Consider the following 12,378-nt stretch of genomic DNA (forward strand, 5'->3'; position numbering starts at 1 on the left):
TTCCTCTGTCTTCCCATTCTTTCTGTGTGTTGTTTGCAAGCTTGTTAGAGTTGTGAGTCTGAGGTTGGTTTATGGAATGTGGCTTCTCCTCCAGGACTTTATTCCTCAGCCTCTGCTTGTTGCTTGAATTTTGATTTTTTTTAACTAGTAGAGCCACTTAAAAGTCTTAATTTCCCTGCTGTTTATTTGCTGAGTCCAGTAGGAACTGTCTGTTTTTGCTGATCACAGCAGGGAGCTTCTATGTTTGCTGATCCTAGCAGGGGGCTTCTGTCTTTAGGAGGCTTTAGGAGGGGATAAGTGAGCATATTTTTTTTTTAGTTGAAACTGTATCCAGGAATGTGATTGATGTGACCTATGAAATTCTGAAGGTGTGTTCTGCCAGTGCCTCTTTGGGGGCGGGGCACAGTCTCAGTATGAAAGGGATGGTGTAGCTCAGGTCTCCTTGGAAAGCTGAGTCACTGCCCCTGCCCTTTACTTCCTCCTTTCTGAACAACCTGTCATGCTGATTGGAGCTGGATAGCTTTTTGCTGGTGGGTCAACTTATTCCATGCTTGGCTTATGCAGAGCAGAGGGAACGACTCCTCCCCCAGCTATGGCTATCTCAGCACTAGAGAATGACTCAGATCATCTCAGGCTCTTCTCTCTTCATCGCCATTTGTGTCTCCATGACTCAGTCTCCCCCCTTTCCTCATGCAAGACCAGTCCCCTCAGGCCTCCTCAGCAAGTGGCTGTGAGTAATATTTTCTGCACTGGCCTTTTAAGATTGCACTTTCTTTCACCAGCCACTTCCCACAGACAGAACTCTCATTCTTCTCCCTACTCAATGATATCAGGCTGTCTCTTCCAGTCCATGGGTTTCTAGGCTGGGGTTCCAGTCCTGAGATTGAGGACCCTTGCCTCTCAGGGTTTCTCTCCTTGCAATAGGAGCCCTCCTGGACCCTCAACCTCAGCCTCCACTCCCTCTTGGGAGCAGGGAAGCCCCCCACCATGCCCCTGCACTCCCTACCAGGATTGGTGTGGATTTTTCTGTGCTCCTTGGTTTTAAAGTCTTGTTCTTTTAGTCCAAAGTTAATTTTTCATGATGATTGTTCTTAAATTAATTTGTAATCCAGTTTAATCATGGGAGGTGGCAATCTGTGCATCTGCCTATTCTGCTACCATCTTGGAGTCTCTCTGCAGGTATATTCTTATTCTCTTCACATCACCTGGTAGCAATTGGAGCTTGAGAAACTGGTGAAAAATGCTTACACTCTGGCTACTACTGCTGCTGTTAGCAACATACTGTCTTTTATCTCTGACCCAAAATGCTTACTTATTCCAGCAGTATCATGAAACTGTGACAGGCTAACTTCTCAGACTGCATATATGGGAAAATCTCAAACTATACACAGTTCTTAACAATAGTTTATAATACATATTTTTAATGTTATGCTAAAATATTTTAAATTAAATTTCTGGATAATGATAGCAAAGTTAACCTAGACCACATATTTCCTCCTCAGGTACCTAGTGAAATTAATAAAAAGTAGCAACAATCTACTAAAGAAGTAAGTATACTTTAAGCTCAAAAGATTTCAAAGAGTGGTAGGTCAAGGATAGTAAGACAGAAGTTTCTGCTCTGTGTGACCACCAATGTCACTGCCAGCCCTTAGAAAGGTTACTGGTAAAAAAAGAAAATACTAAAATTGCATTATGACTGTCAATCTAGCCTGTCCCTGTGTACTAAAATTAATTCAAAATGGATCAAAGACCTAAATATAAGACCTGAAACAATAAAGTACATAGAAGAAGACATAGGTACTAAAATCATGGACCTGGGTTTTAAAGAACATTTTATGAACTTGACTCCAATGGCAAGAGAAGTGAAGGCAAAGATAAATGAATGGGACTACATCAGAATTAAAAGTTTTTGCACAGCAAGAGAAACTGATATAAAAATAAACAGACAGCCAACTAAATGGGAAATGATATTTTCAAACAACAGCTCAGATAAGGGCTTAATATCCAAAATTTACAAAGAACTCATAAAACTCAACAACAAACAAACAAACAATCCCATAAAAAAATGGGAAGAAGACATGAACAGACACTTCTCCCAAGAAGAGATACAAATGGCCAACAAATATATAAAAAGATGCTCAGCTTCATTAGTTATTAGAGAAATGCAAATCAAAACTACAATGAGATACCACCTCACCCCTGTTAGATTAGCTATTATCAACAAGACGGGTAATAGCAAATGTTGGAGAGGCTGTGGAGAAAAAGGAACCCTCATACACTGTTGGTGGGACTGTAAAGTAGTACAACCATTATGGAGGAAAATATAGTGGTTCCTCAAAAAACTGCAAATAGAACTACCTTATGACCCAGCAATCCCTCTACTGGGTATTTACCCCAAAACCTCAGAAACATTGATACGTAAAGACACATGTAGCCCCATGTTCATTGCAGCACTGTTCACAGTGGCCAAGACATGGAAACAACCAAAAAGCCCTTCAATAGAAGACTGGATAAAGAAGATGTGGCACATATACACTATGGAATACTACTCAGCCATAAGAAATGATGACATCAGATCATTTACAGCAAAATGGTGGGATCTTGATAACATTATAAGGAGTGAAATAAGTAAATCAGAAAAAAACAAGAACTACATGATTCCATACATTGGTGGAACATAAAAATGAGACTAAGAGACATGGACAAGAGTGTGGTGGTTACCAGGGGTGGGGGGAGGGAGGACATGGGAGGGAGGGAGGGAGAGAGTTAGGGGGAGGGGGAGGGGACCAGAGAAATAGATAGAGGGTGGCAGAGGACAATCTGACTTTGGGCGAGGGGTATGCAACATAATTTAATGACAAAATAACCTAGACATGTTTTCTTTGAATATATGTACCCTGATTTATTAATGTCATCCCATTACCATTAATAAAAATTTATTAATAAAAAAAAAACTAAAAAAAAAAAGAAAGTAACCTATCAGGGTAGAGAGATGGAAACACCCAAAAATACTAAGAAAAAACTCTCAGGGGAAAAAGCTAACACAACCACAAGATATTCAGGTTTTCAGTGACACCACCATGATTCTTCTTTCCCATAACTGTTATAGGTTGAATTGTGTCCCCCAAAAGCTAGGTTGAAGTAGTAGACCCCAGTACTTCAGAATGTGACTTTATTTGGAAATATATTGCTTCAGAAGTAATTGGTTAAGATTAGGTCATATTGAAGAAGGATGGGATCCTAATCTAATGTGACTGGTGTTCTTATAAGAAGATAAGAAGGCAGAGACACACAGAAAGATAGCCACATGACAATAAAGGCAGAGTTTGGAGAAATGAATCTACAAGACAAGGGACTCTAAGGATTACTGGCACCACCAGGAGCTAGATAGAGTCAAAAAGGAATTCTACCCAAAGTTTTAGAAGAAGTATGACCATGCTGACACCTTGATTTTAGACTTTTGGTCTTCAGAACCATGAGAGAACAAACTTCTGCTGTTTTAAGGCACCCAGTTTGTGGTAATCCTAGGAAACCAATCCAATGACCAAAGTGAAGGAAAAATCTGAAACTTGGGAAATATACACATGAGAATAGCATATATAAAGGCTGAATCCAGCCAAAGTTGAACTCTCTCAATAGTTATCTCCTGCCATGCCCACCTACTCGATCTTACCACCACCACAACAAGACAGAAAGAAAATAGGATAAAATATGCTGTTCTGCAAATCAGAGAAGATAGGTCTTAAGTTAGTCTCTTTTTCTTACTCTCCACATCCAATTCATCATCAAATCCTGCTGTGACTCAAATACATTCAGAATTCTTCCTTCCCTCATCAGGTCCACTACACTCACCTCCCCAGCTTCAACATTGTCTTTCAACTGAATTCTTGCAGCAGCTTTTGAATTGATTTCTCTCATACTCTCATGTGCCTTTATACTCTATTATCACACTGCAATGAGAACAATCCTCTTAAATATAAGTCAAATCATATCACTCTGATCAAAATTTTTCAGTGGCTCCCCATCGCTCTCAATATAAATACCTAATGCCTTACAAGGGCCCCACATAACCAGGTGCCTGCTACTCTTTGACCTACCCTCCTACTGTCTGTCCTTCCTGTGCACTGGATTCCTCAATGATCCTCAAACACACCAAGCCCACTCTCCTTTCATGGCATGTTCCTCTGCCTAGAATATGCTTCCTCCCGATAACTACATGGTTTGCTCCCTGACATTCTATAGCTTCTGGTAAAAAAAATCTCTTATCAGTGTCTCCTCCCTTAAGCATGCAAAAATAGTAAACCTCTTTACCCTATATGTCTTTACCCAGCTTTATTTTTCTAATATGTGTTTATTCATATCCATCTAAGATAGAGATATGTAGCATTATTGATAAACTGATATATGATTATTGGTTTATATCTGATTCTCTCTACTAAATTGTAAGATCCTTGAGATCAGGAATCTTGCTTATTTTCTTCACTGTTATATCCCCAATATTAAGAACAGTGCTTGGAACATAATACCCATTGAGCAAATATTTGTTGTTAAATAGGTGAAGATGAGTTCTGCCTACTTTCCCATAGATATCTTTATGAAAGTAACTAAAAGGCGTAGACAGTGATGCCCTACATGGAATAAATGAGATGAAGTGAAATGAAGTTAAAAAATAAAAATAAAGGAAAAAAAGAATACATCCTATAGTTCTCAGAAGAGATATGACAAAAGACAGAGGGTATGACTTACTTATCTTTGAATCTAAATTATTGCTTAATATATTTAATTAACTTTTATGAATATCATATATTTTGTTCTTTTTATTATAGTAATAATCATGTCAAAGTGGCAATTTATATTTTCCTTTTGTATATTCTATACTATAACTTTATCTTCCTCAGAATACAACCAATATTTGTAATGGTACACTCAGTCATAATCCTATTCAGTAAGGGTCTAATATGGAAAAATGCATCCTCTCTAACAATTGATTCTATTGGACAATATCACAAAAACAATTTTATTTTTTTTAAAGATTTTTATTTATTCATTATAGAGAGGAGAGAGAGAGAGAGAGAGAGAGAGAGAGAGAGAGAGAAGGGGAGAGGAGCAGGAAGCATCAACTCCCATATGTGCCTTGACCAGGCAAGCCCAGGGTTTTGAACCGGCAACCTCAGCATTTCCAGGTTGACGCTTTATCCACTGCATCACCACAGGTCAGGCCAATTTTAATATCTAAAATGAACACAAATCTAGCAAGTAGTTTTCTTTAAAATTTAATATTTAACCAAAAATACAATGTAATTTTATGTTAATTATTTATTAAAGTGTCTAATGTATTAACCCTCACCAATAATATAATTCTTTTTTTCTCAGAATCAAATTTATCTTTCTTAATTCTTATGTTTTTTATATCTATGCATATAATAAAATAAGTTTTTTTGTTTGTTTGTTTATTTGTTTGTTTTTAAGATTTTATTTATTCATTATAGAGAGGAGAGAGAGAGAGAGAAACAGAAAGGGGGAGGAGCAGGAAGCATCAACTCCCGTATGTGCCTTGACCAGGCAAGCCCAGGGTTTTGAACCAGCAACCTCAGAGTTTCCAGGTTGACGCTTTATCCACTACGCCACCACAGGTCAGGCCTAAAATAAGTTTTAATATATTACATTTTCTTTGAATTTTAACTAGCCACATAGGAAGTATAGTACCTCTCAAAAATAATTTTAGCTTGACCAGGTGGCGGCTCAGTGGATAGAGCATCAGACTGGGATGCAGAGGACCCAGGTCCAAGACCCCGAGGTTGCCAGCTTGAGCGCAGGCTCATCTGGTTTGAGCAAGGTTCACCAGCTTGGACCCAGGGTCACTGGCTCGAGCAAGGGGTTACTTGGTCTGCTGAAGGCCCATGGTCAAGGCACATATGAGAAAGCAATCAATGAACAACTACAGTGTCGCCACGAAAAACTGATGATTGATGCTTCTCATCTCTCTCTGTTCCTGTCTGTCTGTCCCTATCTATCCTCTCTCTAATTCTCTCTCTGTCTCTGTAAAATAATATAATAATAATAATAATAAATATAAGAGGCATGAAAGTTAGAAAGTAGAACTTACATTTATTTTCTTCAAATTAAATTCTAAAAGTTTCTAAAAGAGCAAAACTCTTCAAAGGAATGATTTCAAACCTAGAAAATATGCATACTAACATAGAATTCAAATGTGTGGCTAGCCAACACATGGCCAATGGGTATGTTTCCTACTGTGTAAAAGTTCTATTGCCCAAAGATAACGTATAAACTTGTCAAATATAGTAATGAGTCTGACACAACCATGTATACCACAAGCCTAGCAAGGCATTTACAAGCATATAAACTACTGGGATAAATTATTTCCTTGACTTTTTGGATTACATTGTTATTGGAATTTGGCATTTGAAGGAATTGGAACTTAAATGAACTTTAGATGAACTGAGATATGGGCGGTTGCCTGGAATGAATCATTGTGACAGAGGCTTTGTTCCTTCCTTTTTTTTTTTCTTTTTTTAAATAGGAACGTGAGTTCAGTGAGAGTTAGTTTATTTCCATCTAAAGCTCAAAGAGAATTTGTAAGGTAAATGGGAGCATGAGACTTTGTTTTGATGAACAACCAAAAGGGTTTTCTTGCTGAACAGTATATATAGCCAGCAGACTGCCAAGCACCTAGAAATATAACCTTCCATACCCATTTACAAAATAAACGTGGAAGCAATTTAGAGTACAATGTACCTCTAAAACAGCTCATCAGTCAAAAGCAGCCTAATTTCCGCCTGGCACACTCTCAATGCCAAACCAAGGAACTGCCTTTTGGTTGTCAGTCATAAAGAGGTTTTGTTTTGTTGTTTTTTTTTTCTTAAAGATACAGTTTTTTTCAAAGATCATGCATTAAAACAAACATGTAAATAAACAAAGAAGTTCTGATGAACTCATTGTGACATTACACTGATTTCTAAGAACAGAGTATATTTCTCAAGAAGGACTTATATTTAATATACAATAGTGATATTTACTCTATAAAATACTTTTTTATTTGTTTTATGAGAAATATATTCTACCTATGGGTCATTTTTCTTCCTGAAAATGATTCTACCACAGCTGACTGCATATTTAAAATTCAAGCTTTAAAACATATATATCAGCCTGTTACTACTGTTTTCTTTAAAAGAAAGGGGTTAGTTTTTGTAGACAGAGGGCAAAATCTTAGTGTTCTTTTTATTATTTTTTTTTTATTTTATGGTTCGATTACAGATGGCATTCAATGTGATTTTGTATTGGTTTCAGGTGTACACACAGTGGTTAGACAATCATATACTTTACAAAGTGATCCCCTCATATTTCCAGTACCCACCTAGCACCACACATAGCTATTACAATACTTTTGACTATATTCCCTATCCTGTACTTTTACATACCTGTGCCTATTTTATAACTACCATTCTCCACTCCTCAATCCCTTCACCTTTGTCACCCAACCCCCCCAACCCCTTGTCCCTCTGGCAACCATCAATCTATTCACTGTATCTGAGTCTCTTTCTATTATGGTTGTTCACTTATACTGTTTTTAGATTTCATATATAAGTGAAATCATATGATACTTTTCTTCCTATGACTTATTTAACTCAACATAATACCGTCTCTAGGTCCATCCATGCTGTTGCAAATGATAATATTTTATTCCTTTTTGTAGCTGAGTAATATTCCATTGCAGATATATATAATCAATCACTTTTTATCTACTCATCTATTAATAGGCACTTAAGTTGCTTCCAGGTCTTGGCTATTGTAAATACTGCTACAGTAAACGTACGAGTGCATACATTCTTTCTAATTAGTGTTTGGGTTACTTTAAATATATACCCAGAAGTGGAATTCTGAACCATAGGCAGTTTCATTTTTAAATTTTTGTGGAACCTCCATACTGTTTTCCACAGTGACTGCACCAATCTGCAGTCCCATCAACACTTGTTTGTTAATTTATTGAGATAGCCATTCTCACAGGTATGAGGTGGTATCTCACTGTGGTTTTAATTTGCATTTCTCTGATGATTAGTAATGTTGAGCATCTTTTCATATGTCTCTTGGCCATCTGTATGTCTTCTTTGTTCAATTGTCTATGTATGTAGGTCAATTGCCCATTTTGAATTGGATTGTTTTTATGTTGAGTTCTGTGAGTTCTTTATAAATTTTTAATATTAACCCCTTATGAGACATACCATTGGCAAATATGTTCTCTCACTCAGTAGGTTTTTATGTTCTGTTAATGGTTTCCCTTGCTGTGTAAAAACTTTTCAGTGTAGTCCCATTTGTTTATTTCATATTTTCTTTCTTTCACCTGAGGAAATATATCAGAAAAAATATTGCTAAAGGAAATATAAGAGACTTTACTGTCAATGTTTTCTTCTAAGAATGTCATGGTTCTGAGTCTTACAATAAGTCTTTAATTTATTCTGAGTTTATTTTTATATATGGTGTAAGAATCTGGTCTAGTTTTAAATTTTTTTTTGCATGTATATGTCTAATTTTCCCAGCACCATTTATTAAATAGTCTGTCGTTATCCCATTGTATGTTCTTGCTTCCTTTGTTGTGTACTAATTGACCATAGAGTTATAGGTTTATTTCTGGTTTCTCTGTTCTGTTTATTGATCTATATAACTGTTTTTATGCCAGCACCATATTATTTTGATTATGACTGCCTTGTCATAGTTTGATATCAAGTCATGTTATACATACCAATTTGCTCTTCTTTCCCAAGATTGCTGCAGCTCTTCAAGGTCTTTTGTAATACTACATAAATTTTAGATTATTTGTTCTACTTCTGTGAAATATATGGTATCATAATATTGTGATAGGAGTTGCTCTGAAGCTATAGATTGCTTTGGATAGTATGAACATTTTAGCAATACTAATTCTTCTTACCCATGAGCATGGTATATGCTTCTATTTATTTGTATCCTCTTCAATTTCTTTCTTCAATGTCTTATAATTTTCGGAGTATAGTTTTTATTACCTTCTTGGTTAAATTTATTTCTAGTATTTTTAAAATGATATTCTTTTTCCTTTTTTAAATTTCTATTTATTTATTTGTTTGTTTTTTTTGTTTGTTTGTAGAAAGGAGAAAGAGTGGAAAGAAGCAGGAAGCATCAACTCAAAATAGTTGCTTTCTGTATGTGCCTTGACCGGGCAAGCTCAGGGATTTGAACCAGTGGCCTCAGTATTCTAGGGTAACGCTTTTTCTACTGTACTACCACAGGTTAGGCTCCAGGTATTTTTGATGCAATTTGTAAATAGATTGTTTTTTATGGTTCTCTTTTTGGTAGTCATAATTGGTGTATTAAAATAAAATTAATTTCTGAATATTTATTTTGTATCCTGCCACTTTACTGAATTCATTTATCAGTTCTAGTAATTTTTTGGTGGAATCTTTGGGCTTCTCTATGTACGGTATCATATCATCTGCAAATAATGACAGTTTTACTTCTTTCTTTCCAGTCTTCTTTTTGCTTGATCACTGTGGTGTGGGTTACCAATACTATGTTGAATAAGAATGATAAAAGTAGACATTCCTTTCCTGTTTCCTGATCTTAAGGCAAATGTTGTTAGTTCTTCCCAATTGAGAATAATGTTAGCTACGGGTTTTCCAAACAAAGCATTTATTATGTTCATGATTTATTCCCTCAATGCCCACTTTCCTGAATTTTTATCAAAAATGATTTTTGATACCTCCTGGTGCTTATTGCAGGCTGTGTTATTACACTGACTGTACAGAAAGGAGGCAGAGTAAACCCACCCCATAGACACCTCCACCCTGGCTCTCTACCTGGTCTGTGTTGTGATTAGGGGGACATGGAAGAAAGAAAAAAAAGGAAAAAAAAGATTTTTGGATTTTGTGAAGTTCTTTGTATGCATCTATTGATATGCTTATGTAATGTTTACCTTTCATTTTGTTTATGTGGTGTATCAGATTAATTGCTTAGCAAATATTGAACCAATCTTACAACCCTGAAATAAATTTCACTGGATCTTGGTGTATGCTCTTTTTAATGAATTACTGAATTTGGTTTGGTAATGTTTTGTTGAAGAGTTTTACATTTTTGTTCATAAAGGATACAGGCTTATAATTTTTTTCTTTGTAATGTCTTTATCAGGTTTTAGAATTAGAATCATGCTGGACTTGTAAATTCAGCTTGGGAGTCTTCCCTCTTCTTGAACTTTTGGAATAGTTTGAGAAGGGTAGGTGTTAGTTGTTTTGTTGTTGTTGTTGTTTTTGTTATTGTTAACTGTTTGGTAAAATTTACATGTGAAGCCATTGGTCCAAGACTTCTACATGTTCAGAGTTTTTTATTATTGCCTCAATTTCATTAGTTGTAATCACTCTATACAATTTTTTGATTCTTACTGATTGTTTTAGAAGACTGAATATTTCTAGGAATTTATCTATTTTGTCCATATTGTCTAATTTGTTTGCATATAGTTGTTCACAATACAATCTTTGTAAAACTTTTGTATTTCTGTGGTGTCAGTTGTTACTTCTCCTCTTTTATTTTTTATTTTATTTTATTCTTTTATTTATTTAGACAATTAAATTTAACAAGGTGACATTGGTCAACCAGAGTCCACAGATTTAGAGAAAACAACTCCACATCATCTGGACAGTCTATTATGTTGTATACCCATCACCCAAAATTGATTCATCCTCCATCACCCTTCATTTGGTTTTCTTTATACCCCCCTTCTTCCAAGCCCCTCTCTCCCTCTTTCCCTTCCCCCTGGTAACTACTGCACTCTTATCTATGTACATGAGTCTCAATTTTGTGTCCCATCTATGTATGGAATCATACAGTTCTTAGTTTTTTCTGATTTACTTATTTCACTGAGTATAATGTTATCAGGGTCCATCCATGTTGTCATAAATGATCCTATGTCATCATTTTTTATGGCTGAGTAGTATTCCATACTAGATATATACCACATCTTCTTTATCCAATCTTCTATTGAAGGGCTTTTTGGTTGTTTCCATGTATTGACCACTATGAACAATGTTGTGATGAACAAGGGGATGCATGTGTCTTTATGTACCCATGTTTTTGAGTTTTGGGGGTACATACCCAGTAGAGGGATTGCTAGGCCATATGGAGGCTCTATTCTCAGTTTTTTTAGGAACCACCATACTTTCTTCCATAGTGGTTGTACTACTTTACACTCCCACCAACAGTGGATGAGGGTTCCTTTTTCTCCTCAGACTCTCCAGCACTTGGAATTACTTTGGTCCTCTCTTTTTTCTTGGTGAGTCTGGTTAAAGTTCTGTCAATCTTGCTGACCTTTTCAAAGAACCAGCTCCTGGTTTCTTTAATTTTTTTTTTAGATTATATTTTGTTTATTTCCATCCTGATCTTTATTATTTTCTTCATTCTACTCACTTGAAGGTTTATTGTTTTATTTCTAGTTTATTTAAGTGTACCATCATGTCGTTTGAAATTCTTTGTTTGTTTGTTTGTTTGTTTGTTTCTCAATGTACACTGGTATTGCTGTGAATTTCTTCTTTATGACTGATTTCACTGTGTCCCATATATTTAGGACTGTAATGTTTTCATTTTCATTTGTTTCAAGGTAACTTTAGATTTCTTCCTTGGTCTCATTGCTAACCTACTCATTGTTTATTTAGTAACATGTTATTTAGCTTCCATGTGTTTGTGTGTTTTTTAGTTTTTCTTATAATTGATCTTTTTATACCATTGTAGTTAGAATGATTGATATGATTTTAATCTTCTTATATTTATTGAGACTTATTTTCTCCCTAACATGTGATCTATCTTGGAAAATGTTCTACATGCACTTGAAAAAAATTGGATATTCTGCAGCTCTGAAGTGAAATGCTCTGAAGATATCAATTAAATCCATCTGGGCTAAAGTGTCATTTAAGGTCACTGTTGATTTTCTGTCTGAAAGATCTATCTATAAATGGAGTGTTAAAGTTTTCTACAATGACCTGACCTGTGGTGGCGCAGTGGATAAAGCATCAACCTGGAAATGCTGAGGTCGCCGGTTCAAAACCCTGGGCTTGCCTGATCAAGGCACATATGGGAGTTGATGCTTCCTGCTCCTCCCCCTTTCTCTCTCTATCTCTCTCCTCTCTCTCCCTCTCCCTCTCTCCTTTCTAAAATGAATAAATACAATAAAAATAAAATAAATAAAAAAAGTTTTCTACAATGACTGTATCATTGCCAATGTCTCTGTTTATGTCCATCAATATTTGCTTTATATATTTATATGCTTCTGTGTTGGGTACATAAATGTTACAAGGGTTATATCTTCTTTTAGGATCAATTATATATCATTATTCAATGTCTCTC

The 12,378-nt window shown here is 35.7% G+C and overlaps 1 non-coding gene across 1 annotated transcript; it reads left to right on the forward strand.

Moving 5' to 3' along the window:
* Nucleotides 1-9,745: 9,745 nt before the first annotated feature.
* On the forward strand, nucleotides 9,746-9,875 carry LOC136307266 (small nucleolar RNA SNORA51). The gene has a single exon (XR_010725924.1). It is a non-coding gene; the product is annotated as a small nucleolar RNA SNORA51 (small nucleolar RNA).
* Nucleotides 9,876-12,378: the final 2,503 nt, after the last annotated feature.

Source organism: Saccopteryx bilineata, chromosome 5, assembly GCF_036850765.1.
Source record: "Saccopteryx bilineata isolate mSacBil1 chromosome 5, mSacBil1_pri_phased_curated, whole genome shotgun sequence".
NCBI classification, from domain to species: domain Eukaryota; kingdom Metazoa; phylum Chordata; class Mammalia; order Chiroptera; family Emballonuridae; genus Saccopteryx; species Saccopteryx bilineata.